This window comes from Cryptomeria japonica, chromosome 9, assembly GCF_030272615.1.
Source record: "Cryptomeria japonica chromosome 9, Sugi_1.0, whole genome shotgun sequence".
Lineage (NCBI taxonomy): Eukaryota > Viridiplantae > Streptophyta > Pinopsida > Cupressales > Cupressaceae > Cryptomeria > Cryptomeria japonica.
Window position 1 is genome coordinate 407,067,830 of NC_081413.1, and position 13,886 is coordinate 407,081,715.

Genomic DNA, 13,886 nt, shown 5'->3' on the forward strand with positions numbered 1-13,886 from the left:
CAAATATTCAACAATGTTAGAACATTAGAGATGGATTTGTTTCATAATGGGAGATGAAATAATTAGTCACAATTCCTCCTTATGAAGATAGTGACATTGTAGATTCATGATCCTCTATATTCAGCTGATTATGAACGTGTTTCTAATTTAGTTGTGCTAGGTACACTTGCATTTTATTTTAATATCCTTACGTATTTTCATGTACTTTGTTTAAATTTTAATTAAATTTTAAATCTTTGTACATTCTACCATACACTTTATAATTTAATTATTTATAATTTGTGGTGTACAAGTGATATTTTTGTCGTGGTTGCAGATCCTAACAATGTAGAAGGTGTTGACTACTAAGATGCACAAAACCAAAATGTAAATTGTCAGAATCAGTGGAAGATGTTGATAAGGAGCAATGTCCTACTGGATCAGTCGTTGTTGAAGGTACTTATTATCAAACAACCAAGATAGATAACAATGGTGTTACATTTACTGAATGCATGTCTGGCCAAAAGGTTTTGCATTATAGTCACTTAGTTATAGCAACAACATTACATTTTGAAACTTTACAAAAAAGAGGTCGTGGCCCCCAAAAGTGGAGGTTGCGTCAAAGATCATGAAAAGATATTAGAGATAGTAAAAGACAGAGAGGATCTAGATTTTATGTACCATGAGCTCACTTAACTTATTAGAACAAGTGAACTCATGTATTTTTTTGACCATGATACATGTCTATATATGCATATATATGTATGTGCATGTATATATGCATATATATGTATGTATTATTTTTTGGGATCGTCATACATATGTACGTATGTATATTTGAGCTATTTTTTGGACCGCTATGTTAGGTCTCGGGGACAATTGAGAGGGGGGGGTGAATCAGTTGTCAAAATAAATTCAAACCAAAACAACTTAACCAACTTAAATGCTTAATACCGATGAACCAAACTCTTATGCCGGTAGACAGTTTTATCAGTTAATTACAGTACTGGTAAAGATTAATGCATGAAACAGAAAGATAATAACATGCTCTAAGTCTTTTCAAAATTCCAGTTAAGTATGCTGATGCAATCGAGAAAATTCAAAGAAGATTCCTATGGTCTAGGGTTGAGGATAAGCAAAGAATGTCTTTGGTGGCTTGGGACCAGGTTTGTAGGCCGAAAAGCAAAGGTGGGCTGGGCCTCAGAAGGATTCGTACCCTAAATGAAGCTCTCATGTCCAAACAAGTTTGGAGAATGTTTCATTCAGACTCTGAATGGTGTAAAATTTGGTGAAGTAAGTACTCTCTTCTGTTCTCCTCTCTCTCCTCTTTTATCCATTCGGACCTTAGTATTAATGGATCCCACATATGGAATCATGCCTCTAAATGTAAAGAAGATATAGCCAAAGGAGTGATCTGGAAACTAGGAAATGGTAGGAAAGTTAAATTCTGGGAGGATCCTTGGATTTTTGATAAACCTTGAGTGATATCAATGAATGGGCCCCCTATGCTTCCTCTTGTATTAGAACTTTTGGCTCCTTAGTTTCTGAGTACTGGGTTGGTAATGAATGGCAGAACATTGAAAGCATCCACCCTAGCCTTTCTAAGCTCAAGATCCATCTGTCTGTGGTATGGCTGAATAAAGAAGAAGACTCCCTGATTTGGAAACATGATCCTAAAGGTACTTTATCTATTTCCTCTATGTATTGTGTCCTTTCCCCCCCCCCTCTCAATCAACCCTTACTGGTCTACAGCCTGGATTAAGGGTCTGACCCCCAAAATCAATCTTTTCTTCTGGACCAGCCTCCAAAATAAGATTCTGACCCTTGACAACCTCAAAGGCAGAGGCTTTGCCCTCCCTAATAGATGTGTGTTGTGCCTTCAAGAGGAAGAGTCTGTGGACCACCTCGCTCTCCACTGTTCCTTCTCAACCTCTGTTTGGGAAAGTTTTCTCAAGAGTTTTAGTATGGCCTGGGTGTTTCTGAATAACATCAATGACCTGTTCTCCTCCTGGAATATTAAATGGACTAACTCTTTTTTGAGATGTTTGCGGCAGCTCTCTCTTCCTCACATCTTGTGGGGACTACGGAAAGAAAGAAATAACCGAATCTTCAGGGATGTCTCCCTTAATCAGGATATTGTGTTCCAAAAAATTCAATGGTCGATTCAGGAAAATATAAGGATCATTGAGGGTCCTTGTTACTCGAACAACTCACTGGAATCAAACATCTTGAGGGTATGGAATATGAAGATTACTTATGGTCCTAACAACCACAATAAAAGGATTGAAGCTAAATGGCAAACCCCTCCTCAAGGTTGGTTCAAAGTTAATTTTGATGGTGTTGCCAAAGGTAACCCTGGTCCTTCAGGTTGTGGAGCTATACTGAGAGATGATAGAGGAATTTGCAAGGAAATGGTTGCTATCCCTATTGGAACCCAAACCAACCATAAAGCTGAAGCAATGGCAGCTCTTCAAGGCATTCTCCTAGCTAAAAAGTGGAATTGCCCCTATCTATGGATTGAAGGGGATTCAAATAATATTATAAAGTGTCTTAAGGGGACTTCAAAACCCTCATGGTCGATTCACAACATAATCACCTCTGCTATTGATCTTATTAGCACCTTTAAAAATTGCCATATATCCCACATCTACCGGGAGGCCAACGGCTTTGCTGACTGGGCTGGCAATGCGGCGGTTAAAAGTGAGGAAATTACCACATGGATGGGTGAACGCGGACTCCCCAAAGACGTTAGACAAATCATTAGTAATGAGAGATATAGAAGCACTCCAAAGATTCTTGATGGACAAGATAATTATGAAAAGTACTAATGTGAGTACTTCGAGTTACTATAATAATGAGAATATAACTCATTCTAACATCAATCCCATTAACTCTCACGCTTTATGGGCAACTATTATAGTTCCGAAAAGCTCTCTGGTTTATCTACTCTGCAAGCTTCAAAATTTAACCGTGGGTAGCAACAACATGGGTGGAAACAGGAGGAGATATGAGCCAAGTAGTTGTAAAGAATGGAAACAGAAGGAAGAGGTTTGGGGTATACTACAGCAGGGTGGTCTCTCGAACTTCATGGGAGACTCCATGGTCGAGATGGTATGGTTACTAGTCTTTTCTGCAAGAATTGGAAGAAGGGCATGTTAAAAATGGGTGATCAAATGGTTGAAATCGATGAAGACTTAATTGCTCAAGCTACGGGCCTCACAAGGGAAGGCTGCAACTTCTACAGAGATAGGAAGGTTAGCAGGGAAGCTATTCAAAGGTACCCGAAAATAGAGAAAGAGAAAAAATGACTAGTAAAGTTGAGCAAAACCTACTACACGCCAGGGCTTTTGCTAAACCTTGGAGGGAAATCCTCTTTGTTTTAATGCGTTATATCACTCTAGATGGTAGGTTTACGAAAGTTTATGGTTATCACTTTGTTCTGTTAAACCACTTTAGGCACAATGATAAGGTTAATTTCCCTTATTTCCTACTTTGCTCGATGAATGCATCCCTCAAGGCCTATAAGGAGAATCCTCTGGGTGATTCTGCTATGGACCAAGGCCTAATGGTCCTAATTTATGACCATTTAAAAGCCAACCAAATAGCTCGGATGCAGCCCTCCGTGGACTCTGAGGAAGAGATGTTTGATTCTGCCTTTTCTAAGGAGGAGGAATCCGATAGTGACTCTTCAACTGACACAGAGGATAGCACTAATGTCTCGGAGTATGAAAGTGGGAAGAAGAGGAAATACAGTAAAACAAGACCCTCTTCCTCTAAGGGCAAAAAGCCAAAAAGCAGACCCCTGATCAGCATCTCTTCGGAAGAGGAGTACTCAGATGGCTCTGAAAAGGAGAACCCTAAAGGGTTGACGAAGAAGAAAACAAAAGACCATACCCAGACCAGGAAAAAGAACAAGAAGAAAGAGGAGACTGGTAAGGACCCGGCAGTCGACAAGCAAGCTAAGGCCCTGGAAGCTGATCGGAGTCTGGAAAAGGAGACCATGGAAGAGACTCTTAGGGCAGCTGATACAATTTCCGCCCTCCACATCCCTAAAGAGGAACAGGTTACCCCTGGAAAAGCTGACCCCCCCATCTTGTCCTTCTCCTGAGGGTTTGCATGGTTTCATGGAAACTATGGAGTGGCTCATTAATGGCTACAAGAAAGCTGAGGATGAAAACAAAAAACTCTGCAACAGAGTCTTGATCCTGGAAACCATTAATACTGGGGAAGGGAACAGTATGTCCAACTATATTGAGGACCTGAAAAACACCATTGCCAAAGCTGAAGACATCAGAGATGCTTTTAACCCCAGGTTTGAGAAGATTGAGAAGGATTTGCTGGAAAGGAAGAGCCTTGCTGACACTAGTGATAAAACCCTCTCGGATACCGTTACCAAAATTGGTAAAATTGAGGAGTGTCTGAAGAACATTGTTGAATAGGGCCTAAGTATCCTGAAGATCTCAACTAACAACACCCACACCCTCATCAGCAAACTGGATGAAGAAAAGGAAATCCAGGACATAGACCTGGAAGCTGAAGGAATAGGGGAAGCTCAAGGTCCCAAAACCCACACTAGAGGCAAGAGGAAGGAAAAGAAACCAAACAAGGATCTGGAAGACCTGAAAGTTGTTGGGGCCACCTACGACGAGCAGGTGATTAAGGCAGAGGATTTGCTGAAGAAAATTACTGTGTAGTGCCTTCTCTATTTCTTTGTTGTTTTTTGTTGTTAAGCTGTTCTTTCTGTCTACTGGTCTTTTGGCCAGTCTTTTTGTATTCGGATTTTAAGCACTATTCTTCTTAGTGCTTTTTCTCTATCTATGTTGTAAAGGTTTTGGGTCTTGAAAACCTGTTTTTTAATTAATCAGTTAATCCACAACACATAGCACCGATATTTGTACGTGGAAACCATGTAAGGGGAAAAACCACGGTGGGAAACCTTACCCACAATCAGATGATACTATTGCAGATAGTATGTGTATACAAATGGGTTCTGCACATGCAGAAAGGCCAAGCGCCTAGAGCTCACTGCTCAAACACAAATGGGAGTCACATTGACTACAATTGGATGGTTAAATCCAATAAGGATGTATTGCTCAAATTAGCATCTTTCTATGCTAGATTCAGTACTGGTGTAGTTCTGATTGTCTTCACAAAAACCTTTCTTCAACCTTCAAACGATGTCTGTGTGTATAGCTCTGCTTATTTTTGCATATACCTTCACAAAAATCTTTTTTCACATTTCACATTAGATCTTACAAATAAGATCTTACATTTATACCATAACCTAAGACCAATTTTAGTAGGTCGGCTCTAAGAGATATTACAATAAAATCAATTTGCAAATAAAACAATGTCCAATGCAATAACCGATTCAACATGTCAGCTCAATGCAATTACAATTTTAATAAAACATCTCCATAGTGTGTCGTGCTGATCTGGAATAGATAAGCCTGCCGGTGAATGATCTGGACCTATTTGTCGGTAACAGCAAATATGCAAATACGAATATGCCAATGAACAAATCTCCAAGACAAGGTGTCCAAACGATGTCTTCGACATAACCAGGTGTTTTCAATGCCATTCCAAGTGCCGGTGAACATTATATCTTGCTGGTGTACCAAATACTGGTGACTATGCATAAGTCATTTGCTTGTCGGTGAACATTGCCAATTCTTCAAAGTGCTAGAGTTGATAAGTGATAGTAGGTGTTGACATCAATGACAAAACCATACCAAAATAGCAACAATCTCCCCCTTTACCGTTGATGGAAACACAAGATGGAAAAACCATCAAAGTGCCAAAACAAAAATGCCAAATACCAAAAACCAACAATCTCCAAAAAGAGATCATAACCAGAAATCAAAATACAGATACAGAGAGTAATCAGTTTCTCTCAAAATGAATAATCTCTCCCCAAAGTAACAATCTCTCCCCCTGGGAGTGACATGTGTTTTTCTTGTGTTTGTCCATACCAATCTCTCCCCCTTTGACATCAAATGTCAAAGTCAATACAAAACCATATTTAAATACAAAATACTAACCAATTCAGTATACCAACTACTCCCCCTGAGAAGTAGCTTCCTCATCAAAGTCAGAATAAAATATTTCTCTATTAAATCTGTTGGTTGATGACAAACATCAACTGTCTAAGTCTCTACCGGTGGGGATATATCCCCAAGCTGGTCTCTAAAGTATTCAAAGGTCTCCTTAGGTAGAGGTTTAGTGAAAATATCTGCAATCTGCTCTTTAGTATTCACATAAACCAGTTTTATTTCTTTTGCTTCAACATTCTCCCTTAGAAAATTCAGTTTGATAGAAACATGTTTAGTTTTAGAATGTAATACCGGATTCTTAGATATATCAATTGTTGTAGTGTTGTCACAATAGATAGTTATGCGTTCCTTGCATTTTACCTTTATGTCCTTCAACATTTGCTTAATCCATAATACCTGTGTACAGTTAGTTGTTGCTGCAACATATTCTGATTTAGTTGTTGATAAAGATGTACAACTTTGTTTCTTGCTCAACCAAGAAATTAATCTGCTGCCAAGAAAAAATGCTCCTCCGGTGGTGTTTTTTCTATCATCTACATCTCCTACCCAATTTGCATCTGTGTATGTGCATAATTCAAAGTTTTCATCTCTAGGATACCATAATCCAAGATTTGTAGTGCCTTGTAAGTACCAAAATATCCTTTTTACTGTTGATTCATGATTTTCTCTAGGATTACTTTGAAATCTTGAAACAATACATACTGCATTCATAATATCAGGTCTTGTTTGTGTCAAATACAGTAGGCCTCCTATCATGGATTTGTACCTAGTCGGATTAACAGGTGTAGATTCATCCCTTAGTGATAATTTGTCATTTGCAGTCATAGGTGTGTTTACCGGTTTAGAGTTCTTCATCCCAAATTTCTTTAGTAACTCCTTCAAGTACTTGGATTGACTCAAGAATATACCTTTATCAGTTTGAGAAATCTGCAATCCTAAAAAGAATTTTATTTCTCCAATCATAGACATTTCAAATTCTTGTTGCATTTCAATAGAAAAGTCTTTACACAATCCATCTTCTCCTCCAAAGATTATATTATCAACAAAAACTTCTATAACCAAGATGTCATCATTAGTCACTTTATAGTATAAGTTGTTGTCAGTGTTACCTTTAGAAAAACCAGTCTTCAAAAGATACTTATCCAATCTTGGATACCAAGCTCTTGGAGCTTGTTTCAACCCATACAAAGCTTTCCTTAACCTGCAAACCATATCGTTGTTATCTGTCAAAGAAAATCCATCAGGTTGTTCAATGTAAACTTCTTCTTCAAGATCTCCATTCAGAAATGCACATTTAATATCCATTTGATATACTTTGTAGTTCTTGTGTGCTGCAAAAGCCAAGAATAATCTGACTGCCTCAATTCTAGCTACTGGTGCAAAGGTTTTATTATAATCAATTCCTTCTTTCTGAGAATATCCCTTACACACTAGTCTTTCTTTATTCTTGATTACCTTACCATCTTCATTAAGTTTGTTTCTAAATACCCATTTTGTTCCAATCACATTTTTGTCTTTAGGCCGGGGAACTAATGTCCATGTGTTATTTTTCTCAATTTGTTCTAGTTCCTCTTCCATAGCTTTAATCTAGTGTTTATCTTCAAATGCCTCATTAATTGATGATGGTTCAATTTGAGAAATAAGACATACCTCTTCATTTTCCAGTCTTCCTCTTGTCATAACTCCTTTATACTTGTTCCAAATTATCTGATCTTCAGAGTGATTCAGTCTTACATACTAGGGTATCTTCGTTTGCTGTTGTTCCTCAGTTACTGTGGAATTTTCAGATGATACCGGTGTAACTGGATCTTCATTTTGTACCGGTGGATTCAATGTATGTTCATTTGTTAGAATCTCTATTGCCAATTCAGAGTCTATATACCTTGAAGTTCTTCTGAATTGTTCATCAATCTTCACATTTGTACTCTCAACAATTTTCTGTAGTATTTTGTTAAAACATCTATATGCCTTGCTCTTAGATGAATAACCAAGAAATATTCCTTCATCACTTCTAGGATGAAATTTGCCAATATACTCATCTCTTCTAATATAGCATTTACTTCCAAATATTCTAAAATATTTAAGAGTAAGAGTAATACCAAACCATAGTTCATGAGGGGTCTTACCGGTTTCTCCTTTGATGTGAACTTTGTTGAATGTGTAGACCGTTGTGCTTACTGCCTCTCTCCAATATACATGTGTTAGATTTGCTTCAAATAACATACTTCTAGCTGCATCCAAGATAGTTCTATTTTTCCTTTCAATAACTAAATTCTATTGTGGTGTCCAGGGTGCTGATAACTATCTTCTGATTCCATTCACTTCACAGAATGCAGTAAATTCCTTAGATGTAAATTCTCCTCCTTGATCTGATCTTAGACATTTGATTTTCTTACCGGTTTCATTCTCTACCATTGCCTTGAATAGTTTGAACCTCCCAAGTGCTTCTGATTTTTCTCTAAGAAAAGTAACCCAACACATTCTAGAATATTCATCAATGATTAGCATGAAATATCTATCACCTTGTAAACTTTTAGTTCTACCTGGACCACATAAATCAATATGAATTAAGTCAAGAGCATTATTGGTTTTTTCTGAAATACTTTTAAAAGTTGCTCTAACTTGTTTTCCAAATTGACTTTCCTTGCATACCGGATTGTGAGGTTTGACAATCTTAGGTAAATCTCTAACTGCTTTAGTAGTACTGATGTTTACCATGCAATCAAAATTTACATGACAGAGTCTTTTATGCCATAGCCAACTTTCATGAATATGTGCAATCAAGCATGTCTTTTGACTGTTATTCAAATGAAAGATATTACCTCTAGTTTGATTACTGGTTGCAATTTCCAAACCAGTTCTGTTCATAATTTTGCATTTACCATTTTTGAATTGTAACTGAAATCCTTTCTCAACTAATTGACCAACACTCAAAAGATTATGCTTTAAACCTTCCACATAGTAAACATTGTCTGTATTATGCTTACCATCAATAGATATTGTACCTTTACCTTTGAATAAACAAGCTTTGTCATCTCCAAATCTTACTAGACCTCCATTATATTCCCAAAAGTTCAAGAATTTACCTTTATCACCAGTCATATGATGTGAGCATCCTAAATCAATGATCCATTCATCCTTAACTTCAACTTTAGCTGTCAGGGCTTACTCTACCGATTGAACAGTAGGTGTCGGTTGATCTTCTGTTATAGCAACAAAAACCCATCCATTGTCTATTGGATCTTCATCAGAATCATCAGTGACTCCTTCATCAACAAGATAACAAGATTTATCTTTATTCTTCTTGAATCTGTATCTCTGATATTCATGGTTAGGCTTGTATGTTCTTCTAGCTTCTTCTCTTAGTCTAGCATGTCTATCAAGGCATCTAAAAGCCATATGACCAATCTTGTTACAGTTAAATCATTTAAAGGGTGCTTTACCTTCATACTTACTTCCAACTGGACCTTTAGGAATTTTTCTTTCAAATAGTGCTTCAAGTTCTTCAAGCTCTTCATTTTCTCTCCTGCTTTCCTCAAGTTCTCTTGCATAAAAGGATTTCCAATCTGATTTGTCAAGTGATGGTGCAGATGATGTTGATGCCTTAAAAGCTAAATCTGTCTTTATAGTAGTAACAAGACCAAATTCCTCAATTTCAAAAGCTAAAATTTTTCTAATCAATGTATCCCTAGTTACTGATGTATTAGGCATTGTTCTTAACTCATTTATAGCATTAACCTTCATTTTATATGTTGGTGGCAATCCTCTTAAAACTTTTAAAACAATTTCATCTTCACTTAAGGTTCCTCCACAACATTTAATACCCAAAACAATTTCATTTACTCTTTCCATAAAATCCGAAATCCTTTCATCTTCTTCCATTTTCAGATTTTCATACCTGACCCAGAAGCTTTCAAGTTTTGCAATTTTGACTGTGGAATCTCCTTCATTCAATGTTTCTAGATGATCCCAAATAGCTTTAGCAGTAGACCTATCTGATAATCCCGTGATTTGTTGATTTGTTAATGCGCTCAAAAGTGCTTCTCTTGCTTTGCAATCATTTTCCTCATCTTTAGCCAAGTTTGGTGGATTAGGCTGACTGGTTGTAGGAGTTGTATAGCCATTCTTTGTAACATCCCAGATGTCCTTTCCAATGCAATTTAGATGTGTCTCCATTCTGATCTTCCATATTCCATAGTTGGTTCCATCAAGTTTAGGATTGTCCTTCCTTTAATAGTTAGTAGACATTGGATCTCCTCAAGTTGTTAAACTTTTGCAAAAGAGGACTAAGCTCTAATACCAATTGTTGGGTCCTGGGGACAACTGAGAGGGGGAGGTAAATCAGTTGTCAAAATAAATTCAAACCAAAACAACTTAAGAAACTTAAATGTTTAATACCGGTGAACCAAACTCTTATGTTGGTAGACAATTTTATTAGTTAATTACAGTTCCGGTAAAGATTAATGCATGAAATAGAAAGACAATAACATTCACAACACATAACACCAATATTTGTACGTGGAAACCTTGTAAGGGGAAAAACCATGGTGGGAAACCTTACCCACAATCATATGATACTACTGCAGATAGTATGTGTATACAAATGGGGTCTACACATGCAGAAAGCCAAGCACCTAGAGCTCACTGCTCAAACACAAATGGGAGTCACACTGACTACAATTGGATGGTTAAATCCAATAAGGATGTACTGCTCAAATTAGCATCTTTCTATGTTGGATTCAGTACCGGTGTAGTTATTATTGTCTTCACAAAAACCTTGCTTCAACCTTCAAATGATGTTTGCATGTATAGCTCTGCTCATTTTCGCATATACCTTCACACAAATCTTTTTTGCATTTCACATTAGATCTTACAAATAAGATCTTACATTTATACCATAACCTAAGACCAATTTTAGTAGGTCGGCTCTAAGAGATATTACAATAAAATCAATTTGCAAATAAAACAATGTCTGATGCAATAACCGATTCAACATGTCAGCTCAATGCAATTACAACATTAATAAAACGTCTCCATAGTGTGTTGTGTTGATCTAGAATAGATAAGCCTGTCGGTGAATGATCTGGACCTATTTGCCGGTAACAACAAATATGTAAATACGAATATGCCAATGAACAAATCTCCAAGACAAGGTGTCCAAACGATGTCTTCGACATAACCAGGTGTTTTCCATGCCATTCCAAGTGTCGGTGAACATTATATCCTGTCAGTGTACCAGATACCGGTGACTGTGCATAAGTCATTTGCTTGCTGGTGAACATTGCCAATTCTTCAAAGTGCTAGAGTTGATGAGTGATAGTAGGTGTTGACATCAATGACAAAACCATACCAAAATACCAACACGCTATACATATATACATATGTACACCTGTACATTTGAGTAATTTTTTGCAACATATGTTCACATGTACACACATACATATACATACAAATTCGAGTTATTTTTTGTAATATATACATATGTACACATGTACATTTGAGTTAATTTGTTGCATGCTATCTCTACTTTTTTCTCTATTTAAACTTTCAATAGTTAAATTGTCTTAATTACTAACCATACATTCAATAGTTAAATTGTCTTAATTATCATTGTAATGATATTTAAGTAAGTTTTAACTTAGAATTAATCTATCTAATATCTCTTGATTGAGTATTTGAATCACTTTTTGAATTTCAATAAATTAACTTAATTAATTTATATAGTAATTAACTTGTTCTTAATTAATTAACTTGATTCCAATTGATTAAACTAATTAAATTAGTTTCAAAATATGATTGAACTTAATTGATTTGAATGACTTTTTGAATTTCAATAAATTAACTTAATTAATTTATATAGTAATTAACTTGATTTTAATTGATTCAATTAATTAAATTAATTTTAAAAGATGATTGGTTTTAATTGATTAAATTAATTAAATTAATTTCAAAAGATAATTAAATTTTTTAAATAAAAATTCAACTAACTAAATATCAAGATTTATCATCTAAAATAACATGGTCAATTCTATGTAGCTTGAACTAATTATAAAAATATAACATGGGCTCATAAACACATGTGATAAACAAACAAGTAATCTCATCAAACATGTCTCAGATACATAAACAAACATGTAATAACATGTACAAGTGTCAGATATGTATGTAATCTCATCAAACGAGTGTTAGATACATATATGTAAAAAAAAAGTGCATGCACTGTACATATAATCTCATCAAGCAATGATCATATAAACTGTCTGTGGGCCCTCCATTGATCCATGTCTTGAATGTTGTCCCTGCACAAGAAAGTACATGTACATGTAAGCACACGTATATATAAGCACATGCAAATAATATCTAACTATAAGTATGGAAATTTTATTTCAACATAAGTACATGCAAATTTTACCTAGTCTGATCCATCATCTGCACCATCAGGGCATGCGTGGGCCACAAGTATCCGAGATGAAGAACTCAAATGTGGTCTACGAACCTGGATCATATGTGTGTGTGTGTGTGTGTTAAAAAAACATTAACATGCATGTCTTTGAATTGGAATAAGCTCTCAAGATAGGTACATTTATTTAAATCTTAAAATACATGACTATGACCATATGTAGGAGCAAAAGGAGGTTGCAAATATCATAATGTCTCCAATGGAATAGGACGTTGTATATAATTTAATATTAAAATTGTTGACAATTTTGAAGTTGAAATCCACTATTTAAAATCAATTAAATAATATGACCTTATAGAAAGAAAAAAAAATGTGTACCTGATTGTGACCATGTGTAGGAGCAGAAGGAGGCTACAAATCTCCTAATGTCTCCAATGTAATAGGACACTGTATATAATTCAAAATTCAAATTATGTTAACAATTTTGAAGTTGAAATCCACTATTTAAAATCAATTAAATAATATGAACTTACAGGAAAAAAATGTGTACCTCACAAGACTGGAAGGCTCTCCCAATCCTGCTGACCTCAAATGAATGGAAGAACACGTGGTCAACATCTATATCCAGTGATGCATCATCTAAGCCAACAAGCAAACTGGTATAGTGACCATGAGCTCGAGCAGGAGGTGTAAAAGTAACAGGCGATAACAGTGTAGGTCGCGGTGGCTCGGGTGTCCAATCAACTAGTGTAGGCTGAGGAGTAGGTGTGGGATCAACTGATGTATGTGGTGGAGGGGCTATAGGATGCACTAGAATTCCTTCCTCTCTCCCCATATCACCCTAAGATGCTCCACCACCATGGCTCCTAGATCCACCTCTTTGTACATGTTGTCTCACCTATGTCGATACATGCTCGAGTGGGATCCCAAGATAAGAAGAAACAAATGTGTAAGAATCCAATAAATCTCTAGACAATAATGTACTCATTCGCTACAAAGGATCAACCTCTATCAATCATGCAACATCAAGTGGAGATGGTATGTCTACACGAGTGTAAGGATTAGTGCCACTACTGGAGATTGTTGGATATTAGAGTTGATGGAACTATGATCAGGCATTTGGAGATGCTATTCTTTCAGTTCATGTAATCTGGATTGTTGTCTGATCTTTATAAGGTAGTGAGCCTTCCCATGGTTGTTTCCCTTTGATTTTTTTGAGCAGTGATCTCTAGGCAGTGTCCCTAAATGCATGTGCATTCCCCATTGTAATATTTACACATACTATTACAAAGTATCATCATATTGTGGGTAGGTTCCCATCATAGTTTTTCTCTTAACTGAGTTTTCCATGTCAAAAATTTGTGTGTTATATGTGTTGTTATGTGTGTCGTTTATCTTTGCTATTGTTATTCTTGATCAGATCTGAAGTTGAGGTTAATTTGTTTAAGTTTGGT